This window comes from Megascapheus bottae, chromosome 7, assembly GCF_031878675.1.
Source record: "Megascapheus bottae isolate mThoBot1 chromosome 7, mThoBot2.hap1, whole genome shotgun sequence".
NCBI lineage: Eukaryota > Metazoa > Chordata > Mammalia > Rodentia > Geomyidae > Megascapheus > Megascapheus bottae.
Genome location: NC_143515.1, coordinates 15,574,291 through 15,601,524, shown reverse-complemented (window position 1 = coordinate 15,601,524; position 27,234 = coordinate 15,574,291).

Sequence of the window (27,234 nt, the reverse complement as noted above, 5' to 3'; positions counted from 1 at the left end):
GTATATGTGTAGTCCTAGTGCTGCAGTTACTAAGCAGCTGCTTGATCAAGGCCTCTTCCCCTCTGGGGCACTGTGCTGAGCAGCTCAGGGCGGGCCAGGGACACTCCAACCCCAGTCTCACCCACCGAGACAAGGATTAGGGTAAAAAATCATTGCAGCTCAGCAGCTGGCACAGAAACAGCTGGATTTGGGGCGTGTAACCCCTTCTAACTCTCCATGGAATTCTCCAATTTTTGTTAGAAAGAAAAAAAATCAGGTAAATAGAGGCTGTTACAAGATCTAAAAAAGTAAATGCAACTTTGGAACTGAGGGGGACAATACAGCCCGGCTTGCCTTCACCCATGGCAATGCCAAAGGATACTTATAAAATTATTATAGATTTGAAAGTTTGCTTCTATACTATACCCCTGGTGCCTCAAGACTGTAAGCGTTTTGCCTTCAGCGTCCCCTCTGTTAATTTTAAAGAACCCATTATATGGTATCCTTGGCTTGTGCTTCCACAGGGCATGGCAAATAGCCCAGCTTTATGTCAAAGTTTTGGAGCTAGATCCATTATTCCACCCGCGAAAAATTTTCTTCTGTTTATACTGTTCATTATATGGATGATGTTTTGTTGGCTTGTTCTGACCCTACTGTCGTACGACAAGCCTTTCGACAACTACAGCAAAATCTGAGCCTCTTTGGCCTCATCATAGCAGCTGAAAAGGTTGAGGAACACACCCCATTTACATATTTGGCCATTCAGTACTTTAAAAGGTAAATATACTTAATCATGCTTTGTTGGTTTTAAATTTTTAAAATTTGGACTTAAATAATTTATCCGCTGCTCTGCGATTCTGGGACAAAAGAGAGCAGCGTGCTTTTGCCTTAGTAAAGTGGAAGGATCCTCTAACTGGTGCTTGGCAAGGACCCGATCCCGTTCTAACATGGGGTCGAGGGCATATATGTGTTTTTCACAAGGAGAAAATGATGCACGCTGGCTGCCTGAACACTTTGTTCGGATTGTGGAGACTGACAGTGGCCATCCAAGCAGCGACTCACTGGGCCTACAGCCCCAACCCTCCAGTGGTGCATCCTGCGACGTGGGAAGGACCTGAGTTATTTGTGCATGTTGATGGGACTGCTCCTGATCCATTTGTTCAACACATTCATAGGATCCCCCGGTGTGTCAATCACCAATATTCCTGGAATTTCCTCACAGCAACTAGGCTGGTCAGGAGCCAGTTCTACCCAGGTCCTCCTATCAAAAGAACTTTATGAGCTGTTTCTCCTCTTGCTATTATGCTATTATGTCGGTTTCTTGTTGCTAACAGGGCATGCCTGAGAGTCCCACCAGCAAGACGTGTCTGAATCAAAAAATAGTTGTTTAGTGAATACATTCATCTAGATTCATGTTCTTGTGTTAAGTGTATCTGTTGGAGTCCAATTTTCTTGTTATATGTCAATGTCTGATTTTGTTTCAGAGCCTTTTGTAGGTGTAGTTAGGATGGCCTCCGTCTGTCAGCTACCAGGGAATGGAAATCTTTCCGTCACTCTGGTAGTTTAAGGCCAGGCATGCCATCAGAAGTTTGGAAGTTACTTAAACGTCTCTGTTTCTCTGTCTTGTTCGTGTTACCTATTTTTCCTTGTCCAGTTTTGTCTTAAAATTAGTACCAGTTCTAAATATGGACCCTTCTGGATTTTCTGTGTGTACTCAAGCACACATCCTTGTTATTTATTTGAACCTTTCTGGGCCTAGTATGGGCGCTCCCGCGTGTCTGCAGTTGTAACAAGCCCTGGACAAATATATTCCAGCTACGTTGCATTGCAAAAAGTTTTGTTTTGAACCTGGTTCTCACCTGCAAGAGTAAAATTTCCAAAGCTCTCTTGACACAAACTTCCGGAAAACGAACGGCCGATATTAATTTTGCCCGCTTTCAGATCTTTGAGTGTGAGTGTGTGTGAATGAGTGAGTGCACATGTTCAAGGTTCAATTGTCAGCATGCTGTATAAAACAATGGATTAAGTTATACTTGAAACACAAAGGCAATTGGGAAATCTAAGCTTAAAACTTCAAGAAAAAGTATTAGGTTTGAAGGTTTTACAATGTCTCAAAGGATTATTCCATTGTGTTAAAGAGAAACCGGTAAAATGTATTTTTCTAAAGATCCTGAAATCGGCATTTTAAAACTCTGGTATGCATACAGCTGTTTACATTGCAAACATTGAATCCTGTTTAGCACAGAGGTATTAGGGAATTAGGGATGTCTTACCTTTAAAGTTTGGAGACGTGTATTAGAGATTTAAATGTAAATTTGTTGGCTAATGTCAGAAACTTTGCCTCTCTGTCTTTTCTTGCAGACTGACACTGGAAATCTGATGATAAAATGTGGATAGTATAAATGTTTAAAGGTTTATCTCCTTATGATTTGGTTTCATACTACTTCGCAATTGGGTGGGAAAAAAAAGGAAGGAAGGAAACTAAGTCCAGACTTACAGTTTTGGTGCACAGATGTTGGTAATTCTTGCATTAGGGAAAAACTGTTATTTGAGTTTAAACTGTTGATGGAGTTCTAGGCAGTAATAATCTAAAAACAAAACAAAACGCCTCTTCGAAAGGCAAAGGGGAGCCCTAGGGGCCTGGAGACAAAAGGAGTTCTTTGTGCCCTTAAAGGTTTTTCAACTGCAAAAAGGCTAAGGTGTTAATTGTTGAAGCCAGTATCAGTTGAAGTTTCTAAGAACACTGGAAATGGGTTTCTAAACAATATTTGAAAGTAAAGTTTGTCTTCAATGTTTGTTTAAAGAAAGAGAAAAAAGGAAAATTAGGACTAGCAAAATGATTGCTTAATTGCTCTTAATTGCTTAATTGCTTAATTGCTCTTATAAGATACTTTATAGCAGTTTCCAGCTGGGCCATGGAGAAGGACGGCAATCCTTATTCAGATGTAACTTTGCCTCTTACCAGGTTCCAGGCAAAATCCTGCTTAGAGACTATTTCTGAGTTGACCACCTTGTTGCTTCTAATTGGAGGAAAGGGGCCTTTTATAGGACTCATTGATCTGAAAGCCACAGTTTAGAGCCAGCCCGGGCAAAGCAAAGTCCCTGTGAGATTGTGGTGTTTAATCGGGCAGCAGAGTGCTATTGAGGCAGAGTTGCTTTGGAGCTCGAAGCAGCAGAGTGAAAAGCTGGGGGACAGCACTCACGCACCAAGCTCGGGACTCACAGTGGCAGAGTGCAAGCCTTGAGCTGCAGAGCTGAGGAGCGGCACTCAGGCCCTGAGTTTGGAACTTAAAAGTGGCAGAGTGCTAGCCTTGAGCTGGAGAGCTGAGAGACAGTAGCCAGATCCTGAGTTCAAGTCCAGCAACCAACAAAGTGAAATGCAATGGGATGTTTATCCCGGTGTGAAGACACACTATTGGGAGGAAAGCAAGTAAGCCACTGCTTGGATGGCAGAGATGGTGTCAGATCCTAGTGTCACTTGTGCTTGGCCATTCAATATTAATCAGAGCCAGGAGGTCATAGAGTAGTTTGTAAGCGTGCCTTACTAATGCCCATGCCTTTCATAACTGGGCAGGAACTTGTCAATCTTCTGTGATAGTGGGTACTTGAAAGTTCTAACTGAGCGAATTTTTTATTTGACGCCAGCCACAAAATCAGGAAAGTTTGTGGATCTGAGGCTTGTGTCTTTATTAATCTGTTTAGATCTGACAACTGAAGCATTGTTAAGGTTGCAGACAATAGTTAAGGTTCCCCAGAAAATCAAAAAAAAAAACCTTTGCAAATGGGTGCGAAGTAGGCTACACTATTGTAGCCAAAGATGGCTTGTGCAATTGTTAAATGTTAAATATGATCTCTAGTTTGGAGCAAAGTATTGTTCCTGATATCTAATCCTTGCAACCCCTTGGTTAAACAGGTTAGGCTTTTTAAGGTCCCTGGTCAAGTACAGAGACAACGCCCGAGTCAGCTTGAAGAAGTCAGAGAAGCTGAATCTCCGCCCATCAATCCCCTTTAGATGAAGGGACCAGTCATTTTTGGAAAGTGAGACAGGATAAATTAGACATATTGGAAAGAGTAGAAATGGCACTTGTGTTTCTTTTAAAATAAAAACGGGGGATATGTTGGGAGCCAGAGTGGAATCAAACTGTACTTTGATTTGCATCAGATAATTGCTTTGTTGTCTTACTGTTTTTTGGCCTCATAGATCTGAGATTTACCATATGAATGTAACTCCCAACAGTTCCCTGATTAACCATCTGGATGTAACACCTGGCAGTTCCCTGGTTTGAAGAAGGACTATAAGCCTTGAGTTGTAAATAAACGGGGCTGCAGTCTCTACCTGGGCTGCAGACTTCCCGGACCCCATGTGTTTGTCTCTCTTCTATTTTTTCCAGTCCCTGTCCCCTATTTCAGGAACCCCAATTTGCTGCCGGTAGGCCCCAGAAATCCAGTATAATGGAGAGTTTATTTTGACGTTGAACTTCTCAGGGCATTGTTTTATCTCCCAAGAACGTTTTTGTATAAGCAGTGTATTTTATACTTCCACATGCAACTTCAGTATATCTGCTTTCATTTCCTCCTAGTCTTTGATCCAGTACAGTGTCCACACTGTACTTCCACCAACATTGCTCTATCTGCTAAGATTCGTTCTGTGTAAACGTGGTGTTTATTCTTCCACAAGCAACTTCAATGTATCTGCTGTTCCTCCTTGGAGTATTTCATCCAGTGTACTGGATACTGGTTTTGGTGTTGAATATCCTAGAGCATTGTTCCCTCTGATAAGAACATTTTCGTCTAAGCGGGTATGGTATTCTTCCACAAGCAACTTCAATGGATCTGCTTTTAATTCTTGGAGGATTTCATCCAGCGTACTGGATATTGGATTTTTGCGTTGAAGTTCCCACGGCATTGTTTTATCTCCTAAGAACTGTTTTGTATAATCGGTGTATTTTATTCTTCCTCATGCAACTTCAGTGTATCTGCTTTGTTTCATCCTAGTCTTTGATCCAGTATAATGGACACTGTGCTTCTACCGACTTTGCTGTATCTGTTAAGACTGGTTCTGTGGAAACGTGGTTTTTATTCTTCCACAAGCAAATTCAATGTATCTGCTTTTACTTCTTGGAGGATTTCCTACAGTGTAATGATACTGGATTTTGGTGTTGAACATCCTACAGCACTGCTCTGTCTGCTAAAAACTTTTTGACTAAGCGGGCTATTTTATTCTTCCTCATGCAACTTCAGTGACTCTGCTTTTATTTCATCCTAGTCTTTGATCCAGTACAACAGAGACTTACCATATGAAAGTAACCCCCAACAGTTCCCTGATTATTCATCTGGATGTAACACCTGGCAGTTCCCTGATCTGAAGAAGGAATATAAGCCTGGAGCCGTAAATAAACGGGGCTGCAGTCTTTACCTGGCCTGCAGACCTCCCAGACTCCATGTGTTTGTCTCTCTCCTATTTTTTCAGTCCCTGTCCCCTATTTCAGGAACCCCAATTTGCTGCCGGTAGGCCCCGGCAAGTGGCGCCCGAACAGGGACCCTGAAAATCTGGGACAAAGGTGGAGGACCCCGCTGTGGTGAGTGATGCGTCATAGGACTATTAAGACAGTGAGAGAGTGGGAGAATGTCTAGTCGGGAGTAAAAAATTATGAGTGAAGATGTCCACAGGCTAGATGTGCCGGTCCTAAGGAACTTACTTGAAGCGGAACGCGGGTGGAACAAGGGCAGCTTGAGAGCTTCCTTCCTACAGTTTGTCGAGGAGGCGTGCCCGCGGTTTCCAGAGGAGGGAACCCTAAATTTAGAAACCTGGCTGAGGATAGGGAAAGGAATTCAAGGTTATTATAGTGTATATGGCCCTGAAAAGACCCCAGCAGAGGCTATTTCTTTATGGAATTTAGTAAATGAATGTTTAGGTCTTCGACATGAGAATGCCAAACTTAATCTTGAATTAAAGAACCCTTCCTAGAAACCTGAGGCTGAGGCTTATGCCCCAGCCCGGGAGAGTTTAAATGAGATTTGGAGAAGGGAACAGCCAGTAGATATTGAGTATAAGAATTCAGGTTTGGATAACGGGAAGGAAAGATAGGATGAGGACCGGCTGGCTTCGTGGAGGAGAAGTTAAGAGAAGTCCTCCATCTACTATCTAAGACGGGGATAGAGCAGAGATCCCTCCTCCCCAGAAGGAATTCAGGTTTGGATAACAGGAAGGAAGGATATGATGAGGACCGGCTGGCTACGGTGGAGGAGCAGTTAAGAGAAATCCTCCGTCTACTATCTAAGACAGGGATAGAGCAGAGATTCCCCCCCCCCAGAAGTAGGAAATCGATATGACCCCCCGGCCACTATCTTGGCCAAATCTAATCCTTACCCCCTATTCCCAGTGCCTTCGGCTGCAGCCTTGCAGCCCCAATCCCCTTCTCAACCCTTATGTGTGTCTAAAGGTCCTAGCAACAAGTGCCTCCTAACAGGCACTACAACGAGGCAAAGTACATCGCAACTAAACCTGGCTCAGGCTGCTAAGAGGCATGTAATAGCGATCGCACCAGGACAGAGAAGAGCACAGCTAGTGCTTGTGTCTTTACTTCCCGTGGGGACTGCTAATTCCTCTGCCCCAGGTGGACAGAGAGGATTTGGATCCTCTGATATGTATTGGGTACAAAGCATAAATAAAACAAGAGAGGCCTGAGATGACTCTATTTATACAAGAAAAGCCCTTTAAAGGAATATTACACACAGGAGCAGATGTGTCTGTGATATCTAAAGAGCATTGGCCAGCCCAATGGCCCCTAACAACCTCTATGACTTCCCTACGAGGGATTGGGAGTGCAGCTGACCCACAGCAGAGCAGTGCGATCCTTGCTTGGAGAGACGAGGAAGGGCACTCTGGTCATTTTCAGCCATTTGTCCTGGATCATTTGCCAATTAATTTATGGAAAAATGGCAGTGTATATGTTTAGTCCTAGTGCTGCAGTTACTAAGCAGCTGCTTGATCAAGGCCTCTTCCCCTCTGGAGCACTGTGCTGAGCAGCTCAGGGCGGGCCAGGGACACTCCAACCCCAGTCTCACCCACCGAGACAAGGATTAGGGTAAAAAAATCATTGCAGCTCAGCAGCTGGCACAGAAACAGCTGGATTTGGGGCGTGTAACCCCTTCTAACTCTCCATGGAATTCTCCAATTTTTGTTAGAAAGAAAAAAAATCAGGTAAATAGAGGCTGTTACAAGATCTAAAAAAGTAAATGCAACTTTGGAACTGAGGGGGACAATACAGCCCGGCTTGCCTTCACCCATGGCAATGCCAAAGGATACTTATAAAATTGTTATAGATTTGAAAGTTTGCTTCTATACTATACCCCTGGTGCCTCAAGACTGTAAGCGTTTTGCCTTCAGCGTCCCCTCTGTTAATTTTAAAGAACCCATTATATGGTATCCTTGGCTTGTGCTTCCACAGGGCATGGCAAATAGCCCAGCTTTATGTCAAAGTTTTGGAGCTAGATCCATTATTCCACCCGCGAAAAATTTTCTTCTGTTTATATTGTTCATTATATGGATGATGTTTTGTTGGCTTGTTCTGACCCTACTGTCGTATGACAAGCCTTTCGACAACTACAGCAAAATCTGAGCCTCTTTGGCCTCATCATAGCAGCTGAAAAGGTTGAGGAACACACCCCATTTACATATTTGGCCATTCAGTACTTTAAAAGGTAAATATACTTAATCATGCTTTGTTGGTTTTAAATTTTTAAAATTTGGACTTAAATAATTTATCCGCTGCTCTTCGATTCTGGGACAAAAGAGAGCAGCGTGCTTTTGCCTTAGTAAAGTGGAAGGATCCTCTAACTGGTGCTTGGCAAGGACCCGATCCCGTTCTAACATGGGGTCGAGGGCATATATGTGTTTTTCACAAGGAGAAAATGATGCACGCTGGCTGCCTGAACGCTTTGTTCGGATTGTGGAGACTGACAGTGGCCATCCAAGCAGCGACTCACTGGGCCTACAGCCCCAACCCTCCAGTGGTGCATCCTGCGACGTGGGAAGGACCTGAGTTATTTGTGCATGTTGATGGGACTGCTCCTGATCCATTTGTTCAACACATTCATAGGATCCCCCGGTGTGTCAAACACCAATATTCCTGGAATTTCCTCACAGCTACTAGGCTGGTCACGAGCCAGTTCTACCCAGGTCCTCCTATCAAAAGAACTTTATGAGCTGTTTCTCCTCTTGCTATTATGCTATTATGTCGGGACCTTTTCACATATTCATTAAGTCTACACAATTTAATGTAACATGTGACAATTGTTCTTTTACAAATTGTATGCTGTCGAGAGAACAGATTATTCTTGTTAGTTTGTTTTTACCATCCCTCTGCTTAACAACCTTGTTTTGTGAAAGATGCCCAGGTGAAAAGCAGAGGCCTCCGGAGGTAAGTAGAAATCGGCCGACCCCCTGCATGTCTGTGTTTTGTTTTGTTTTATTTTTTTTTAAAGGTGCACCGTGGGCCTAAAACAGAGGCCTGCGTGGTCAAGGGACGCCTTGACCCCCCCTTCTGAGTCTCTTGTTGCTAACAGGGCATGCCTGAGAGTCCCACCAGCAAGACGTGTCTGAATCAAAAAATAGTTGTTTAGTGAATACATTCATCTAGATTCATGTTCTTGTGTTAAGTGTATCTGTTGGAGTCCAATTTTCTTGTTATATGTCAATGTCTGATTTTGTTTCAGAGCCTTTTGTAGGTGTAGTTAGGATGGCCTCCGTCTGTCAGCTACCAGGGAATGGAAATCTTTCCGTCACTCTGGTAGTTTAAGGCCAGGCATGCCATCAGAAGTTTGGAAGTTACTTAAACGTCTCTGTTTCTCTGTCTTGTTCGTGTTACCTATTTTTCCTTGTCCAGTTTTGTCTTAAAATTAGTACCAGTTCTAAATATGGACCCTTCTGGATTTTCTGTGTGTACTCAAGCACACATCCTTGTTATTTATTTGAACCTTTCTGGGCCTAGTATGGGCGCTCCCGCGTGTCTGCAGTTGTAACAAGCCCTGGAAAAATATATTCCAGCTAAGTTGCCTTGCAAAAAGTTTTGTTTTGAACCTGGTTCTCACCTGCAAGAGTAAAATTGCCAAAGCTCTCTTGACACAAACTTCCGGAAAACGAACGGCCGATATTAATTTTGCCCGCTTTCAGATCTTTGAGTGTGAGTGTGTGTGAATGAGTGAGTGAACATGTTCAAGGTTCAATTGTCAGCATGCTGTATAAAACAATGGATTAAGTTATACTTGAAACACAAAGGCAATTGGGAAATCTAAGCTTAAAACTTCAAGAAAAAGTATTAGGTTTGAAGGTTTTACAATGTCTCAAAGGATTATTCCATTGTGTTAAAGAGAAACCGGTCAAAAGTATTTTTCTAAAGATCCTGTAATCGGCATTTTAAAACTCTGGTATGCATACAGCTGTTTACATTGCAAACATTGAATCCTGTTTAGCACAGAAGTATTAGGGAATTAGGGATGTCTTACCTTTAAAGTTTGGAGACGTGTATTAGAGATTTAAATGTAAATTTGTTGGCTAATGTCAGAAACTTTGCCTCTCTGTCTTTTCTTGCAGACTGACACTGGAAATCTGATGATAAAATGTGGATAGTATAAATGTTTAAAGGTTTATCTCCTTATGATTTGGTTTCATACTACTTCGCAATTGGGTGGGAAAAAAAAAGGAAGGAAGGAAACTAAGTCCAGACTTACAGTTTTGGTGCACAGATGTTGGTAATTCTTGCATTAGGGAAAAACTGTTATTTGAGTTTAAACTGTTGATGGAGTTCTAGGCAGTAATAATCTAAAAACAAAACAAAACGCCTCTTCGAAAGGCAAAGGGGAGCCCTAGGGGCCTGGAGACAAAAGGAGTTCTTTGTGCCCTTAAAGGTTTTTCAACTGCAAAAAGGCTAAGGTGTTAATTGTTGAAGCCAGTATCAGTTGAAGTTTCTAAGAACACTGGAAATGGGTTTCTAAACAATATTTGAAAGTAAAGTTTGTCTTCAATGTTTGTTTAAAGAAAGAGAAAAAAGGAAAATTAGGACTAGCAAAATGATTGCTTAATTGCTATTAATTGCTTAATTGCTTAATTGCTCTTATAAGATACTTTATAGCAGTTTCCAGCTGGGCCATGGAGAAGGACGGCAATCCTTATTCAGATGTAACTTTGCCTCTTACCAGGTTCCAGGCAAAATCCTGCTTAGAGACTATTTCTGAGTTGACCACCTTGTTGCTTCTAATTGGAGGAAAGGGGCCTTTTATAGGACTCATTGATCTGAAAGCCACAGTTTAGAGCCAGCCCGGGCAAAGCAAAGTCCCTGTGAGATTGTGGTGTTTAATCGGGCAGCAGAGTGCTATTGAGGCAGAGTTGCTTTGGAGCTCGAAGCAGCAGAGTGAAAAGCTGGGGGACAGCACTCACGCACCAAGCTCGGGACTCACAGTGGCAGAGTGCAAGCCTTGAGCTGCAGAGCTGAGGAGCGGCACTCAGGCCCTGAGTTTGGAACTTAAAAGTGGCAGAGTGCTAGCCTTGAGCTGGAGAGCTGAGAGACAGTAGCCAGATCCTGAGTTCAAGTCCAGCAACCAACAAAGTGAAATGCAATGGGATGTTTATCCCGGTGTGAAGACACACTATTGGGAGGAAAGCAAGTAAGCCACTGCTTGGATGGCAGAGATGGTGTCAGATCCTAGAGTCACTTGTGCTTGGCCATTCAATATTAATCAGAGCCAGGAGGTCATAGAGTAGTTTGTAAGCGTGCCTTACTAATGCCCACGCCTTTCATAACTGGGCAGGAACTTGTCAATCTTCTGTGATAGTGGGTACTTGAAAGTTCTAACTGAGCAAATTTTTTATTTGACGCCAGCCACAAATTCAGGAAAGTTTGTGGATCTGAGGCTTGTGTCTTTATTAATCTGTTTAGATCTGACAACTGAAGCATTGTTAAGGTTGCAGACAATTGTTAAGGTTCCCCAGAAAATCAAAAAAAAAAAAAACCTTTGCAAATGGGTGCTAAGTAGGCTACACTATTGTAGCCAAAGATGGCTTGTGCAATTGTTAAATGTTAAATATGATCTCTAGTTTGGAGCAAAGTATTGTCCCTGATATCTAATCCTTGCAACCCCTTGGTTAAACAGGTTAGGCTTTTTAAGGTCCCTGGTCAAGTACAGAGACAACGCCTGAGTCAGCTTGAAGAAGTCAGAGAAGCTGAATCTCCGCCCATCAATCCCCTTTAGATGAAGGGACCAGTCATTTTTGGAAAGTGAGACAGGATAAATTAGACATATTGGAAAGAGTAGAAATGGCACTTGTGTTTCTTTTAAAATAAAAACGGGGGATATGTTGGGAGCCAGAGTGGAATCAAACTGTACTTTGATTTGCATCAGATAATTGCTTTGTTGTCTTACTGCTTTTTGGCCTCATAGATCTGAGATTTACCATATGAATGTAACTCCCAACAGTTCCCTGATTAACCATCTGGATGTAACACCTGGCAGTTCCCTGGTTTGAAGAAGGACTATAAGCCTTGAGTTGTAAATAAACGGGGCTGCAGTCTCTACCTGGGCTGCAGACTTCCCGGACCCCATGTGTTTGTGTCTCTTCTATTTTTTCCAGTCCCTGTCCCCTATTTCAGGAACCCCAATTTGCTGCCGGTAGGCCCCGGAAATCCAGTATAATGGAGAGTTTATTTTGACGTTGAACTTCTCAGGGCATTGTTTTATCTCCCAAGAACGTTTTTGTATAAGCAGTGAATTTTATACTTCCACATGCAACTTCAGTATATCTGCTTTCATTTCCTCCTAGTCTTTGATCCAGTACAGTGTCCACACTGTACTTCCACCAACATTGCTCTATCTGCTAAGATTCGTTCTGTGTAAACGTGGTTTTTATTCTTCCACAAGCAACTTCAATGTATCTGCTGTTCCTCCTTGGAGTATTTCATCCAGTGTACTGGATACTGGTTTTGGTGTTGAATATCCTAGAGCACTGTTCCCTCTGATAAGAACATTTTCGTCTAAGCGGGTATGGTATTCTTCCACAAGCAACTTCAATGGATCTGCTTTTAATTCTTGGAGGATTTCATCCAGCGTACTGGATACTGGATTTTTGCGTTGAAGTTCCCACGGCATTGTTTTATCTCCTAAGAACTGTTTTGTATAATCGGTGTATTTTATACTTCCTCATGCAACTACAGTGTATCTGCTTTGTTTCATCCTAGTCTTTGATCCAGTACAATGGACACTGTGCTTCTACCGACTTTGCTGTATCTGTTAAGACTGGTTCTGTGGAAACGTGGTTTTTATTCTTCCACAAGCAAATTCAATGTATCTGCTTTTACTTCTTGGAGGATTTCCTACAGTGTAATGATACTGGATTTTGGTGTTGAACATCCTACAGCACTGCTCTGTCTGCTAAAAACTTTTTGACTAAGCGGGCTATTTTATTCTTCCTCATGCAACTTCAGTGACTCTGCTTTTATTTCATCCTAGTCTTTGATCCAGTACAACAGAGTCTTACCATATGAAAGTAACCCCCAACAGTTCCCTGATTATCCATCTGGATGTAACACCTGGCAGTTCCCTGATCTGAAGAAGGAATATAAGCCTGGAGCCGCAAATAAACGGGGCTGCAGTCTTTACCTGGCCTGCAGACCTCCCAGACCCCATGTGTTTGTCTCTCTTCTATTTTTTCAGTCCCTGTCCCCTATTTCAGGAACCCCAATTTGCTGCCGGTAGGCCCCGGCAAGTGGCGCCCGAACAGGGACCCTGAAAATCTGGGACAAAGGTGGAGGACCCCGCTGTGGTGAGTGATGCGTCATAGGACTATTAAGACAGTGAGAGAGTGGGAGAATGTCTAGTCGGGAGTAAAAAATTATGAGTGAAGATGTCCACAGGCTAGATGTGCCGGTCCTAACAAACTTACTTGAAGCAGAACGCGGGTGGAACAAGGGCAGCTTGAGAGCTTCCTACAGTTTGTCGAGGAGGCGTGCCCGCGGTGTCCAGAGGAGGGAACCCTAAATTTAGAAACCTTGCTGAGGATAGGGAAAGGAATTCAAGCTTATTATAGTGTATATGGCCCTGAAAAGACCCCAGCAGAGGCTATTTCTTTATGGAATTTAGTAAATGAATGTTTAGGTCTTCGACATGAGAATGCCGAACTTAATCTTGAATTAAAGAACCCTTCCGAGAAACCTGAGGCTGAGGCTTATGCCCCAGCCCGGGAGAGTTTAAATGAGATTTGGAGAAGGGAACAGCCAGTAGATATTGAGTATAAGAATTCAGGTTTGGATAACGGGAAGGAAAGATAGGATGAGGACCGGCTGGCTTCGGTGGAGCAGAAGTTAAGAGAAGTCCTCCATCTAGTATCTAAGACGGGGATAGAGCAGAGATCCCTCCTCCCCAGAAGGAATTCAGGTTTGGATAACAGGAAGGAAAGATATGATGAGGACCGGCTGGCTACGGTGGAGGAGCAGTTAAGAGAAATCCTCCGTCTACTATCTAAGACAGGGATAGAGCAGAGATTCCCCCCCCCCAGAAGTAGGAAATCGATATGACCCCCGGCCACTATCTTGGCCGAATCTAATCCTTACCCCCTATTCCCAGTGCCTTCGGCTGCAGCCTTGCAGCCCCAATCCCCTTCTCAACCCTTATGTGTGTCTAAAGGTCCTAGCAACAAGTGCCTCCTAACAGGCACTACAACGAGGCAAAGTACATCGCAACTAAACCTGGCTCAGGCTGCTAAGAGGCATGTAATAGCGATCGCACCGGGACAGAGAATAGCACAGCTAGTGCTTGTGTCTTTACTTCCCGTGGGGACTGCTAATTCCTCTGCCCCAGGTGGACAGAGAGGATTTGGATCCTCTGATATGTATTGGGTACAAAGCATAAATAAAACAAGAGAGGCCTGAGATGACTCTATTTATACAAGAAAAGCCCTTTAAAGGAATATTACACACAAGAGCAGATGTGTCTGTGATATCTAAAGAGCATTGGCCAGCCCAATGGCCCCTAACAACCTCTATGACTTCCCTACGAGGGATTGGGAGTGCAGCTGACCCACAGCAGAGCAGTGCGATCCTTGCTTGGAGAGACGAGGAAGGGCACTCTGGTCATTTTCAGCCATTTGTCCTGGATCATTTGCCAATTAATTTATGGAAAAATGGCAGTGTATATGTTTAGTCCTAGTGCTGCAGTTACTAAGCAGCTGGTTGATCAAGGCCTCTTCCCCTCTGGGGCACTGTGCTGAGCAGCTCAGGGCGGGCCAGGGACACTCCAACCCCAGTCTCACCCACCGAGACAAGGATTAGGGTAAAAAATCATTGCAGCTCAGCAGCTGGCACAGAAACAGCTGGATTTGGGGCGTGTAACCCCTTCTAACTCTCCATGGAATTCTCCAATTTTTGTTAGAAAGAAAAAAATCAGGTAAATAGAGGCTGTTACAAGATCTAAAAAAGTAAATGCAACTTTGGACCTGAGGGGGACAATACAGCCCGGCTTGCCTTCACCCATGGCAATGCCAAAGGATACTTATAAAATTATTATAGATTTGAAAGTTTGCTTCTATACTATACCCCTGGTGCCTCAAGACTGTAAGCATTTTGCCTTCAGCGTCCCCTCTGTTAATTTTAAAGAACCCATTATATGGTATCCTTGGCTTGTGCTTCCACAGGGCATGGCAAATAGCCCAGCTTTATGTCAAAGTTTTGGAGCTAGAGCCATTATTCCACTCGCGAAAATTTATCTTCTGTTTATATTGTTCATTATATGGATGATGTTTTGTTGGCTTGTTCTGACCCTACTGTCGTACGACAAGCCTTTCGACAACTACAGCAAAATCTGAGCCTCTTTGGCCTCATCATAGCAGCTGAAAAGGTTGAGGAACACACCCCATTTACATATTTGGCCATTCAGTACTTTAAAAGGTAAATATACTTAATCATGCTTTGTTGTTTTTAAATTTTTAAAATTTGGACTTAAATAATTTATCCGCTGCTCTGCGATTCTGGGACAAAAGAGAGCAGCGTGCTTTTGCCTTAGTAAAGTGGAAGGATCCTCTAACTGGTGCTTGGCAAGGACCCGATCCCGTTCTAACATGGGGTCGAGGGCATATATGTGTTTTTCACAAGGAGAAAATGATGCACGCTGGCTGCCTGAACGCTTTGTTCGGATTGTGGAGACTGACAGTGGCCATCCAAGCAGCGACTCACTGGGCCTACAGCCCCAACCCTCCAGTGGTGCATCCTGCGACGTGGGAAGGACCTGAGTTATTTGTGCATGTTGATGGGACTGCTCCTGATCCATTTGTTCAACACATTCATAGGATCCCCCGGTGTGTCAATCACCAATATTCCTGGAATTTCCTCACAGCTACTAGGCTGGTCAGGAGCCAGTTCTACCCAGGTCCTCCTATCAAAAGAACTTTATGAGCTGTTTCTCCTCTTGCTATTATGCTATTATGTCGGGACCTTTTCACATATTCATTAATTCTACACAATTTAATGTAACACGTGACATTTGTTCTTTTACAAATTGTATGCTATCGAGAGAACAGATTATTCTTGTTAGTTTGTTTTTACCATCCCTCTGCTTAACAACCTTGTTTTGTGAAAGATGCCCAGGTGAAAAGCAGAGGCCTCCGGAGGTAAGTAGAAATCGGCCGACCCCCTGCATGTCTGTGTTTTGTTTTGTTTTATTTTTTTTAAAGGTGCACCGTGGGCCTAAAACAGAGGCCTGCGTGGTCAAGGGACGCCTTGACCCCCCCTTCTGAGTCTCTTGTTGCTAACAGGGCATGCCTGAGAGTCCCACCAGCAAGACGTGTCTGAATCAAAAAATAGTTGTTTAGTGAATACATTCATCTAGATTCATGTTCTTGTGTTAAGTGTATCTGTTGGAGTCCAATTTTCTTGTTATATGTCAATGTCTGATTTTGTTTCAGAGCCTTTTGTAGGTGTAGTTAGGATGGCCTCCGTCTGTCAGCTACCAGGGAATGGAAATCTTTCCGTCACTCTGGTAGTTTAAGGCCAGGCATGTCATCAGAAGTTTGGAAGTTACTTAAATGTCTCTGTTTCTCTGTCTTGTTCGTGTTACCTATTTTTCCTTGTCCAGTTTTGTCTTAAAATTAGTACCAGTTCTAAATATGGACCCTTCTGGATTTTCTGTGTGTACTCAAGCACACATCCTTGTTATTTATTTGAACCTTTCTGGGCCAAGTATGGGCGCTCCCGCGTGTCTGCAGTTGTAACAAGCCCTGGAAAAATATATTCCAGCTAAGTTGCCTTGCAAAAAGTTTTGTTTTGAACCTGGTTCTCACCTGCAAGAGTAAAATTGCCAAAGCTCTCTTGACACAAACTTCCGGAAAATGAACGGCCGATATTAATTTTGCCCGCTTTAAGATCTTTGAGTGTGAGTGTGTGTGAATGAGTGAGTGCACATGTTCAAGGTTCAATTGTCAGCATGCTGTATAAAACAATGGATTAAGTTATACTTGAAACACAAAGGCAATTGGGAAATCTAAGCTTAAAACTTCAAGAAAAAGTATTAGGTTTGAATGTTTTACAATGTCTCAAAGGATTATTCCATTGTGTTAAAGAGAAACCGGTAAAAAGTATTTTTCTAAAGATCCTGAAATCGGCATTTTAAAACTCTGGTATGCATACAGCTGTTTACATTGCAAACATTGAATCCTGTTTAGCACAGAGGTATTAGGGAATTAGGGATGTCTTACCTTTAAAGTTTGGAGACGTGTATTAGAGATTTAAATGTAAATTTGTTGGCTAATGTCAGAAACTTTGCCTCTCTGTCTTTTCTTGCAGACTGACACTGGAAATCTGATGATAAAATGTGGATAGTCTAAATGTTTAAAGGTTTATCTCCTTATGATTTGGTTTCATACTACTTCGCAATTGGGTGGGAAAAAAAAGGAAGGAAGGAAACTAAGTCCAGACTTACAGTTTTGGTGCACAGATGTTGGTAATTCTTGCATTAGGGAAAAACTGTTATTTGAGTTTAAACTGTTGATGGAGTTCTAGGCAGTAATAATCTAAAAACAAAACAAAACGCCTCTTCTAAAGGCAAAGGGGAGCCCTAGGGGCCTGGAGACAAAAGGAGTTCTTTGTGCCCTTAAAGGTTTTTCAACTGCAAAAAGGCTAAGGTGTTAATTGTTGAAGCCAGTATCAGTTGAAGTTTCTAAGAACACTGGAAATGGGTTTCTAAACAATATTTGAAAGTAAAGTTTGTCTTCAATGTTTGTTTAAAGAAAGAGAAAAAAGGAAAATTAGGACTAGCAAAATGATTGCTTAATTGCTCTTAATTGCTTAATTGCTTAATTGCTCTTATAAGATACTTTATAGCAGTTTCCAGCTGGGCCATGGAGAAGGACGGCAATCCTTATTCAGATGTAACTTTGCCTCTTACCAGGTTCCAGGCAAAATCCTGCTTAGAGACTATTTCTGAGTTGACCACCTTGTTGCTTCTAATTGGAGTAACGGGGCCTTTTATAGGACTCATTGATCTGAAAGCCACAGTTTAGAGCCAGCCCGGGCAAAGCAAAGTCCCTGTGAGATTGTGGTGTTTAGTCGGGCAGCAGAGTGCTATTGAGGCAGAGTTGCTTTGGAGCTCGAAGCAGCAGAGTGAAAAGCTGGGGGACAGCACTCACGCACCAAGCTCGGGACTCACAGTGGCAGAGTGCAAGCCTTGAGCTGCAGAGCTGAGGAGCGGCACTCAGGCCCTGAGTTTGGGACTTAAAAGTGGCAGAGTGCTAGCCTTGAGCTGGAGAGCTGAGAGACAGTAGCCAGATCCTGAGTTCAAGTCCAGCAACCAACAAAGTGAAATGCAATGGGATGTTTATCCCGGTGTGAAGACACACTATTGGGAGGAAAGCAAGTAAGCCACTGCTTGGATGGCAGAGATGGTGTCAGATCCTAGAGTCACTTGTGCTTGGCCATTCAATATTAATCAGAGCCAGGAGGTCATAGAGTAGTTTTTAGCGTGTCTTACTAATGCCCATGCCTTTCATAACTGGGCAGGAACTTGTCAATCTTCTGTGATAGTGGGTACTTGAAAGTTCTAACTGAGCGAATTTTTTATTTGACGCCAGCCACAAATTCAGGAAAGTTTGTGGATCTGAGGCTTGTGTCTTTATTAATCTGTTTAGATCTGACAACTGAAGCATTGTTAAGGTTGCAGACAATTGTTAAGGTTCCCCAGAAAATCAAAAAAAAAAAACAAAACCTTTGCAAATGGGTGCTAAGTAGGCTACACTATTGTAGCCAAAGATGGCTTGTGCAATTGTTAAATGTTAAATATGATCTCTAGTTTGGAGCAAAGTATTGTTCCTGATATCTAATCCTTGCAACCCCTTGGTTAAACAGGTTAGGCTTTTTAAGGTCCCTGGTCAAGTACAGAGACAACGCCCGAGTCAGCTTGAAGAAGTCAGAGAAGCTGAATCTCCGCCCATCAATCCCCTTTAGATGAAGGGACCAGTCATTTTTGGAAAGTGAGACAGGATAAATTAGACATATTGGAAAGAGTAGAAATGGCACTTGTGTTTCTTTTAAAATAAAAACGGGGGATATGTTGGGAGCCAGAGTGGAATCAAACTGTACTTTGATTTGCATCAGATAATTGCTTTGTTGTCTTACTGTTTTTTGGCCTCATCGATCTGAGATTTACCATATGAATGTAACTCCCAACAGTTCCCTGATTAACCATCTGGATGTAACACCTGGCAGTTCCCTGGTTTGAAGAAGGACTATAAGCCTTGAGTTGTAAATAAACGGGGCTGCAGTCTCTACCTGGGCTGCAGACTTCCTGGACCCCATGTGTTTGTCTCTCTTCTATTTTTTCCAGTCCCTGTCCCCTATTTCAGGAACCCCAATTTGCTGCCGGTAGGCCCCGGAAATCCAGTATAATGGAGAGTTTATTTTGACGTTGAACTTCTCAGGGCATTGTTTTATCTCCCAAGAACGTTTTTGTATAAGCAGTGTATTTTATACTTCCACATGCAACTTCAGTATATCTGCTTTCATTTCCTCCTAGTCTTTGATCCAGTACAGTGTCCACACTGTACTTCCACCAACATTGCTCTATCTGCTAAGATTCGTTCTGTGTAAACATGGTTTTTATTCTTCCACAAGCAACTTCAATGTATCTGCTGTTCCTCCTTGGAGTATTTCATCCAGTGTACTGGATACTGGTTTTGGTGTTGAATATCCTAGAGCATTGTTCCCTCTGATAAGAACATTTTCGTCTAAGCGGGTATGGTATTCTTCCACAAGCAACTTCAATGGATCTGCTTTTAATTCTTGGAGGATTTCATCCAGCGTACTGGATACTGGATTTTTGCGTTGAAGTTCCCACGGCATTGTTTTATCTCCTAAGAACTGTTTTGTATAATCGGTGTATTTTATACTTCCTCATGCAACTTCAGTGTATCTGCTTTGTTTCATCCTAGTCTTTGATCCAGTACAATGGACACTGTGCTTCTACCGACTTTGCTGTATCTGTTAAGACTGGTTCTGTGGAAACGTGGTTTTTATTCTTCCACAAGCAAATTCAATGTATCTGCTTTTACTTCTTGGAGGATTTCCTACAGTGTAATGATACTGGATTTTGGTGTTGAACATCCTACAGCACTGCTCTGTCTGCTAAAAACTTTTTGACTAAGCGGGCTATTTTATTCTTCCTCATGCAACTTCAGTGACTCTGTTTTATTTCATCCTAGTCTTTGATCCAGTACAACAGAGACTTACCATATGAAAGTAACCCCCAACAGTTCCCTGATTATCCATCTGGATGTAACACCTGGCAGTTCCCTGATCTGAAGAAGGAATATAAGCCTGGAGCCGCAAATAAACGGGGCTGCAGTCTTTACCTGGCCTGCAGACCTCCCAGACCCCATGTGTTTGTCTCTCTTCTATTTTTTCAGTCCCTGTCCCCTATTTCAGGAACCCCAATTTGCTGCCGGTAGGCCCCGGCAAGTGGCGCCCGAACAGGGACCCTGAAAATCTGGGACAAAGGTGGAGGACCCCGCTGTGGTGAGTGATGCGTCATAGGACTATTAAGACAGTGAGAGAGTGGGAGAATGTCTAGTCGGGAGTAAAAAATTATGAGTGAAGATGTCCACAGGCTAGATGTGCCGGTCCTAAGGAACTTACTTGAAGCGGAACGCGGGTGGAACAAGGGCAGCTTGAGAGCTTCCTACAGTTTGTCGAGGAGGCGTGCCCGCGGTGTCCAGAGGAGGGAACCCTAAATTTAGAAACCTTGCTGAGGATAGGGAAAGAAATTCAAGGTTATTACAGTGTATATGGCCTTGAAAAGACCCCAGCAGAGGCTATTTCTTTATGGAATTTAGTAAATGAATGTTTAGGTCTTCGACATGAGAATGCCGAACTTAATCTTGAATTAAAGAACCCTTCCGAGAAACCTGAGGCTGAGGCTTATGCCCCAGCCCGGGAGAGTTTAAATGAGATTTGGAGAAGGGAACAGCCAGTAGATATTGAGTATAAGAATTCAGGTTTGGATAACGGGAAGGAAAGATAGGATGAGGACCGGCTGGCTTCGGTGGAGGAGAAGTTAAGAGAAGTCCTCCATCTACTATCTAAGACGGGGATAGTGCAGAGATCCCTCCTCCCCAGAAGGAATTCAGGTTTGGATAACAGGAAGGAAAGATATGATGAGGACCGGCTGGCTACGGTGGAGGAGAAGTTAAGAGAAATCCTTCGTCTACTATCTAAGACAGGGATAGAGCAGAGATTCCCCCCCCCCCAGAAGTAGGAAATCGATATGACCCCCGGCCACTATCTTGGCCGAATCTAATCCTTACCCCCTATTCCCAGTGCCTTCGGCTGCAGCCTTGCAGCCCCAATCCCCTTCTCAACCCTTATGTGTGTCTAAAGGTCCTAGCAACAAGTGCCTCCTAACAGGCACTACAACGAGGCAAAGTACATCGCAACTAAACCTGGCTCAGGCTGCTAAGAGGCATGTAATAGCGATCGCACCGGGACAGAGAATAGCACAGCTAGTGCTTGTGTCTTTACTTCCCGTGGGGACTGCTAATTCCTCTGCCCCAGGTGGACAGAGAGGATTTGGATCCTCTGATATGTATTGGGTACAAAGCATAAATAAAACAAGAGAGGCCTGAGATGACTCTATTTATACAAGAAAAGCCCTTTAAAGGAATATTACACACAGGAGCAGATGTGTCTGTGATATCTAAAGAGCATTGGCCAGCCCAATGGCCCCTAACAACCTCTATGACTTCCCTACGAGGGATTGGGAGTGCAGCTGACCCACAGCAGAGCAGTGCGATCCTTGCTTGGAGAGACGAGGAAGGGCACTCTGGTCATTTTCAGCCATTTGTCCTGGATCATTTGCCAATTAATTTATGGAAAAATGGCAGAGTATATGTTTAGTCCTAGTGCTGCAGTTACTAAGCAGCTGCTTGATCAAGGCCTCTTCCCCTCTGGGGCACTGTGCTGAGCAGCTCAGGGCGGGCCAGGGACACTCCAACCCCAGTCTCACCCACCGAGACAAGGATTAGGGTAAAAAATCATTGCAGCTCAGCAGCTGGCACAGAAACAGCTGGATTTGGGGCGTGTAACCCCTTCTAACTCTCCATGGAATTCTCCAATTTTTGTTAGAAAGAAAAAAAATCAGGTAAATAGAGGCTGTTACAAGATCTAAAAAAGTAAATGCAACTTTGGAACTGAGGGGGACAATACAGCCCGGCTTGCCTTCACCCATGGCAATGCCAAAGGATACTTATAAAATTATTATAGATTTGAAAGTTTGCTTCTATACTATACCCCTGGTGCCTCAAGACTGTAAGCGTTTTGCCTTCAGCGTCCCCTCTGTTAATTTTAAAGAACCCATTATATGGTATCCTTGGCTTGTGCTTCCACAGGGCATGGCAAATAGCCCAGCTTTATGTCAAAGTTTTGGAGCTAGAGCCATTATTCCACCCGCGAAAAATTTTCTTCTGTTTATATTGTTCATTATATGGATGATGTTTTGTTGGCTTGTTCTGACCCTACTGTCGTACGACAAGCCTTTCGACAACTACAGCAAAATCTGAGCCTCTTTGGCCTCATCATAGCAGCTGAAAAGGTTGAGGAACACACCCCATTTACATATTTGGCCATTCAGTACTTTAAAAGGTAAATATACTTAATCATGCTTTGTTGGTTTTAAATTTTTAAAATTTGGACTTAAATAATTTATCCGCTGCTCTGCGATTCTGGGACAAAAGAGAGCAGCGTGCTTTTGCCTTAGTAAAGTGGAAGGATCCTCTAACTGGTGCTTGGCAAGGACCTGATCCCGTTCTAACATGGGGTCGAGGGCATATATGTGTTTTTCACAAGGAGAAAATGATGCACGCTGGCTGCCTGAACGCTTTGTTCGGATTGTGGAGACTGACAGTGGCCATCCAAGCAGCGACTCACTGGGCCTACAGCCCCAACCCTCCAGTGGTGCATCCTGCGACGTGGGAAGGACCTGAGTTATTTGTGCATGTTGATGGGACTGCTCCTGATCCATTTGTTCAACACATTCATAGGATCCCCCGGTGTGTCAAACACCAATATTCCTGGAATTTCCTCACAGCTACTAGGCTGGTCAGGAGCCAGTTCTACCCAGGTCCTCCTATCAAAAGAACTTTATGAGCTGTTTCTCCTCTTGCTATTATGCTATTATGTCGGGACCTTTTCACATATTCATTAATTCTACACAATTTAATGTAACACGTGACAATTGTTCTTTTACAAATTGTATGCTATCGAGAGAACAGATTATTCTTGGTAGTTTGTTTTTACCATCCCTCTGCTTAACAACCTTGTTTTGTGAAAGATGCCCAGGTGAAAAGCAGAGGCCTCCGGAGGTAAATAGAAATCGGCCGACCCCCTGCATGTCTGTGTTTTGTTTTGTTTTATTTTTTTTAAAGGTGCACCCTGGGCCTAAAACAGAGGCCTGCGTGGTCAAGGGACGCCTTGACCCCCCCTTCTGAGTTTCTTGTTGCTAACAGGGCATGCCTGAGAGTCCCACCAGCAAGACGTGTCTGAATCAAAAAATAGTTGTTTAGTGAATACATTCATCTAGATTCATGTTCTTGTGTTAAGTGTATCTGTTGGAGTCCAATTTTCTTGTTATATGTCAATGTCTGATTTTGTTTCAGAGCCTTTTGTAGGTGTAGTTAGGATGGCCTCCGTCTGTCAGCTACCAGGGAATGGAAATCTTTCCGTCACTCTGGTAGTTTAAGGCCAGGCATGCCATCAGAAGTTTGGAAGTTACTTAAACGTCTCTGTTTCTCTGTCTTGTTCGTGTTACCTATTTTTCCTTGTCCAGTTTTGTCTTAAAATTAGTACCAGTTCTAAATATGGACCCTTCTGGATTTTCTGTGTGTACTCAAGCACACATCCTTGTTATTTATTTGAACCTTTCTGGGCCTAGTATGGGCGCTCCCGCGTGTCTGCAGTTGTAACAAGCCCTGGAAAAATATATTCCAGCTAAGTTGCCTTGCAAAAAGTTTTGTTTTGAACCTGGTTCTCACCTGCAAGAGTAAAATTGCCAAAGCTCTCTTGACACAAACTTCCGGAAAACGAACAGCCGATATTAATTTTGCCCGCTTTAAGATCTTTGAGTGTGAGTGTGTGTGAATGAGTGAGTGCACATGTTCAAGGTTCAATTGTCGGCATGCTGTATAAAACAATGGATTAAGTTATACTTGAAACACAAAGGCAATTGGGAAATCTAAGCTTAAAACTTCAAGAAAAAGTATTAGGTTTGAAGGTTTTACAATGTCTCAAAGGATTATTCCATTGTGTTAAAGAGAAACCGGTAAAAAGTATTTTTCTAAAGATCCTGAAATCGGCATTTTAAAACTCTGGTATGCATACAGCTGTTTACATTGCAAACATTGAATCCTGTTTAGCACAGAGGTATTAGGGAATTAGGGATGTCTTACCTTTAAAGTTTGGAGACGTGTATTAGAGATTTAAATGTAAATTTGTTGGCTAATGTCAGAAACTTTGCCTCTCTGTCTTTTCTTGCAGACTGACACTGGAAATCTGATGATAAAATGTGGATAGTATAAATGTTTAAAGGTTTATCTCCTTATGATTTGGTTTCATACTACTTCGCAATTGGGTGGGAAAAAAAAGGAAGGAAGGAAACTAAGTCCAGACTTACAGTTTTGGTGCACAGATGTTGGTAATTCTTGCATTAGGGAAAAACTGTTATTTGAGTTTAAACTGTTGATGGAGTTCTAGGCAGTAATAATCTAAAAACAAAACAAAACGCCTCTTCGAAAGGCAAAGGGGAGCCCTAGGGGCCTGGAGACAAAAGGAGTTCTTTGTGCCCTTAATGGTTTTTCAACTGCAAAAAGGCTAAGGTGTTAATTGTTGAAGCCAGTATCAGTTGAAGTTTCTAAGAACACTGGAAATGGGTTTCTAAACAATATTTGAAAGTAAAGTTTGTCTTCAATGTTTGTTTAAAGAAAGAGAAAAAAGGAAAATTAGGACTAGCAAAATGATTGCTTAATTGCTATTAATTGCTTAATTGCTTAATTGCTCTTATAAGATACTTTATAGCAGTTTCCCGCTGGGCCATGGAGAAGGACGGCAATCCTTATTCAGATGTAACTTTGCCTCTTACCAGGTTCCAGGCAAAATCCTGCTTAGAGACTATTTCTGAGTTGACAACCTTGTTGCTTCTAATTGGAGGAAAGGGGCCTTTTATAGGACTCATTGATCTGAAAGCCACAGTTTAGAGCCAGCCCGGGCAAAGCAAAGTCCCTGTGAGATTGTGGTGTTTAATCGGGCAGCAGAGTGCTATTGAGGCAGAGTTGCTTTGGAGCTCGAAGCAGCAGAGTGAAAAGCTGGGGGACAGCACTCACGCACCAAGCTCGGGACTCACAGTGGCAGAGTGCAAGCCTTGAGCTGCAGAGCTGAGGAGCGGCACTCAGGCCCTGAGTTTGGAACTTAAAAGTGGCAGAGTGCTAGCCTTGAGCTGGAGAGCTGAGAGACAGTAGCCAGATCCTGAGTTCAAGTCCAGCAACCAACAAAGTGAAATGCAATGGGATGTTTATCCCGGTGTGAAGACACACTATTGGGAGGAAAGCAAGTAAGCCACTGCTTGGATGGCAGAGATGGTGTCAGATCCTAGAGTCACTTGTGCTTGGCCATTCAATATTAATCAGACCCAGGAGGTCATAGAGTAGTTTGTAAGCGTGCCTTACTAATGCCCACGCCTTTCATAACTGGGCAGGAACTTGTCAATCTTCTGTGATAGTGGGTACTTGAAAGTTCTAACTGAGCGAATTTTTTATTTGACGCCAGCCACAAATTCAGGAAAGTTTGTGGATCTGAGGCTTGTGTCTTTATTAATCTGTTTAGATCTGACAACTGAAGCATTGTTAAGGTTGCAGACAATTGTTAAGGTTCCCCAGAAAATCAAAAAAAAAAAAACCTTTGCAAATGGGTGCTAAGTAGGCTACACTATTGTAGCCAAAGATGGCTTGTGCAATTGTTAAATGTTAAATATGATCTCTAGTTTGGAGCAAAGTATTGTTCCTGATATCTAATCCTTGCAACCCCTTGGTTAAACAGGTTAGGCTTTTTAAGGTCCCTGGTCAAGTACAGAGACAACGCCTGAGTCAGCTTGAAGAAGTCAGAGAAGCTGAATCTCTGCCCATCAATCCCCTTTAGATGAAGGGACCAGTCATTTTTGGAAAGTGAGACAGGATAAATTAGACATATTGGAAAGAGTAGAAATGGCACTTGTGTTTCTTTTAAAATAAAAACGGGGGATATGTTGGGAGCCAGAGTGGAATCAAACTGTACTTTGATTTGCATCAGATAATTGCTTTGTTGTCTTACTGTTTTTTGGCCTCATAGATCTGAGATTTACCATATGAATGTAACTCCCAACAGTTCCCTGATTAACCATCTGGATGTAACACCTGGCAGTTCCCTGGTTTGAAGAAGGACTATAAGACTTGAGTTGTAAATAAACGGGGCTGCAGTCTCTACCTGGGCTGCAGACTTCCCGGACCCCATGTGTTTGTCTCTCTTCTATTTTTTCCAGTCCCTGTCCCCTATTTCAGGAACCCCAATTTGCTGCCGGTAGGCCCGGCAAGTGGCGCCCGAACAGGGACCCTGAAAATCTGGGACAAAGGTGGAGGACCCCGCTGTGGTGAGTGATGCGTCATAGGACTATTAAGACAGTGAGAGAGTGGGAGAATGTCTAGTCGGGAGTAAAAAATTATGAGTGAAGATGTCCACAGGCTAGATGTGCCGGTCCTAAGGAACTTACTTGAAGCGGAACGCGGGTGGAACAAGGGCAGCTTGAGAGCTTCCTACAGTTTGTCGAGGAGGCGTGCCCGCGGTTTCCAGAGGAGGGAACCCTAAATTTAGAAACCTGGCTGAGGATAGGGAAAGGAATTCAAGCTTATTACAGTGTATATGGCCCTGAAAAGACCCCAGCAGAGGCTATTTCTTTATGGAATTTAGTAAATGAATGTTTAGGTCTTCGACATGAGAATGCCGAACTTAATCTTGAATTAAAGAACCCTTCCGAGAAACCTGAGGCTGAGGCTTATGCCCCAGCCCGGGAGAGTTTAAATGAGATTTGGAGAAGGGAACAGCCAGTAGATATTGAGTATAAGAATTCAGGTTTGGATAACGGGAAGGAAAGATAGGATGAGGACCGGCTGGCTTCGGTGGAGGAGAAGTTAAGAGAAGTCCTCCATCTACTATCTAAGACGGGGATAGTGCAGAGATCCCTCCTCCCCAGAAGGAATTCAGGTTTGGATAACAGGAAGGAAAGATATGATGAGGACCGGCTGGCTACGGTGGAGGAGAAGTTAAGAGAAATCCTCCGTCTACTATCTAAGACAGGGATAGACCAGAGTTTCCCCCCCCCAGAAGTAGGAAATCGATATGACCCCCGGCCACTATCTTGGCCGAATCTAATCCTTACCCCCTATTCCCAGTGCCTTCGGCTGCAGCCTTGCAGCCCCAATCCCCTTCTCAACCCTTATGTGTGTCTAAAGGTCCTAGCAACAAGTGCCTCCTAACAGGCACTACAACGAGGCAAAGTACATCGCAACTAAACCTGGCTCAGGCTGCTAAGAGGCATGTAATAGCGATCGCACCGGGACAGAGAATAGCACAGCTAGTGCTTGTGTCTTTACTTCCCGTGGGGACTGCTAATTCCTCTGCCCCAGGTGGACAGAGAGGATTTGGATCC